Raw genomic sequence first — 2,500 nt, 5'->3', positions numbered from 1 at the left:
ATTAAAAGGGATTGGTTTTTTTTTTTTTTTTGTTTTTTTTTTTTTTTTGTTTCCTCCTCTGGGGGTTGCAAAGAAAGAAAATGTGTAGTCTCCGCACGCGCACAGCACTAAGAGTTTAAAAAACGGTGCTAAATGTAAAGTTTTTTTGTAGGTGAAAATGACTAGTGAGGAAAAAATCATAATACAAAGTAGTGTATTTTTTACAAAAAAAGTACACCTGGGTATATAGAAATTAAATATTGGAATTAGAATAAGTAACTGGGAGGTACTTCATGCGAAAGCAGTTGAAGACAAACAGAAAGAAGTCTGGAAACAGAAGTCGAGTAGGTTTGTACAGTTCGTAAGAACATATTATGGCCTCGTCAAGCGGTGGAGAGAGCCACTGAGGGATCGTCAGATGTACTCAGTCTCTATACAGCGCAAGACATGGGTGATGAATCTGCTTTTGTTTTGTGAAGTTATTGTTGAGGGAACTTTCCCTCTTTCAGTAGCGGATCGAATCACACGATTCTAGCCTGAACAGTCTCGTCCTGGACATCTAGCGATTCCATGGGCGAGCAGCGGAGGATTTGGTGGATTACTAGCCAATGGCAATCCAAACCAAAGAATCTGATTCGGGGGAATGCCTCATTGGATAGCCGGTGCCTTTTTTGGGGGTACTGTGATTCTCTGAGTGTAACCTCCTCTTTGGTTGCTGATATTAAACCTGTGCTGTGAAACATCGGGACAGTGTTTAGTGGAAAGCAACTAGAGGAATTCAAAGAGTGCTATGGTAAGGGGACGGTTGCAGGGAGAGTGTAAAAGCTCGAACAGTGATTTAGTCCAACACAGTCGTGGGAAAGAGAAAAAGATTTTATATCCTTTTTTCGCTTCTGCTTCTGTATTATCTATCAGTCTATCATCGAAGAACTCCTGGGTGTGCTTAGGTGCGCTTAAGAGTTATTCTTTTAAGATAGTTATCTGGTTGATCCTGCCAGTAGTCATATGCTTGTCTCAAAGATTAAGCCATGCATGTCTAAGTATAAGCAATTTATACAGTGAAACTGCGAATGGCTCATTAAATCAGTTATCGTTTATTTGATAGTTCCTTTACTACATGGATATCTGTGGTAATTCTAGAGCTAATACATGCTTAAAATCTCGACCTTTTTGGAAGAGATGTATTTATTAGATAAAAAATCAATGTCTTCGGACTCTTTGATGATTCATAATAACTTTTCGAATCGCATGGCCTTGTGCTGGCGATGGTTCATTCAAATTTCTGCCCTATCAACTTTCGATGGTAGGATAGTGGCCTACCATGGTTTCAACGGGTAACGGGGAATAAGGGTTCGATTCCGGAGAGGGAGCCTGAGAAACGGCTACCACATCCAAGGAAGGCAGCAGGCGCGCAAATTACCCAATCCTAATTCAGGGAGGTAGTGACAATAAATAACGATACAGGGCCCATTCGGGTCTTGTAATTGGAATGAGTACAATGTAAATACCTTAACGAGGAACAATTGGAGGGCAAGTCTGGTGCCAGCAGCCGCGGTAATTCCAGCTCCAATAGCGTATATTAAAGTTGTTGCAGTTAAAAAGCTCGTAGTTGAACTTTGGGTTTGGTTGGCCCGTCCGATTTTCTTCGTGTACGGGATCCCACCGAACCTTTCCTTCTGGCTAACCTAGGGTACTTGTATCCTAGGCGAACCAGGACTTTTACTTTGAAAAAATTAGAGTGTTCAAAGCAGGCGCAAGCTCGAATATATTAGCATGGAATAATAGAATAGGACGTTTGGTTCTATTTTGTTGGTTTCTAGGACCATCGTAATGATTAATAGGGACGGTCGGGGGCATCAGTATTCAATTGTCAGAGGTGAAATTCTTGGATTTATTGAAGACTAACTACTGCGAAAGCATTTGCCAAGGACGTTTTCATTAATCAAGAACGAAAGTTAGGGGATCGAAGATGATCAGATACCGTCGTAGTCTTAACCATAAACTATGCCGACTAGGGATCGGGTGGTGTTTTCTTATGACCCACTCGGCACCTTACGAGAAATCAAAGTCTTTGGGTTCTGGGGGGAGTATGGTCGCAAGGCTGAAACTTAAAGGAATTGACGGAAGGGCACCACCAGGAGTGGAGCCTGCGGCTTAATTTGACTCAACACGGGGAAACTCACCAGGTCCAGACACAATAAGGATTGACAGATTGAGAGCTCTTTCTTGATTTTGTGGGTGGTGGTGCATGGCCGTTCTTAGTTGGTGGAGTGATTTGTCTGCTTAATTGCGATAACGAACGAGACCTTAACCTACTAAATAGTGCTGCTAGCATTTGCTGGTCGCGCACTTCTTAGAGGGACTATCGGTTTCAAGCCGATGGAAGTTTGAGGCAATAACAGGTCTGTGATGCCCTTAGACGTTCTGGGCCGCACGCGCGCTACACTGACGGAGCCAGCGAGCTTTTCCCTTGACCGAGAGGTCTGGGTAATCTTGTGAAACTCCGTCGTGCTGGGGATAG

The 2,500-nt window shown here is 43.0% G+C and overlaps 2 non-coding genes across 2 annotated transcripts in view, besides 1 other annotated feature; both read left to right on the top strand.

The window, feature by feature from the left end:
- Window positions 1-272: part of a sequence feature (Nontranscribed_spacer_2_18) that runs on past the window's edge.
- AW171_hschr2709 lies at window positions 273-780 on the top strand. Its single transcript, XR_001930150.1, has one exon. It is a non-coding gene; the product is annotated as an external_transcribed_spacer_18 (non-coding RNA).
- A 177-nt stretch (window positions 781-957) lies between these two features.
- Window positions 958-2,500, top strand: part of AW171_hschr2708 — a 1,797-nt gene continuing 254 nt past the window's right edge. The window contains exon 1 of the ribosomal RNA XR_001930243.1: window positions 958-2,500. This exon is cut by the window's right edge and continues 254 nt beyond it. This is a non-coding gene — a ribosomal RNA (18S_ribosomal_RNA_18).

This window comes from Eremothecium sinecaudum, chromosome II, assembly GCF_001548555.1.
Source record: "Eremothecium sinecaudum strain ATCC 58844 chromosome II, complete sequence".
Lineage (NCBI taxonomy): Eukaryota > Fungi > Ascomycota > Saccharomycetes > Saccharomycetales > Saccharomycetaceae > Eremothecium > Eremothecium sinecaudum.
Note: the sequence above shows the minus strand (reverse complement) of the source record. Positions and strands in the feature narration are given on the sequence as shown.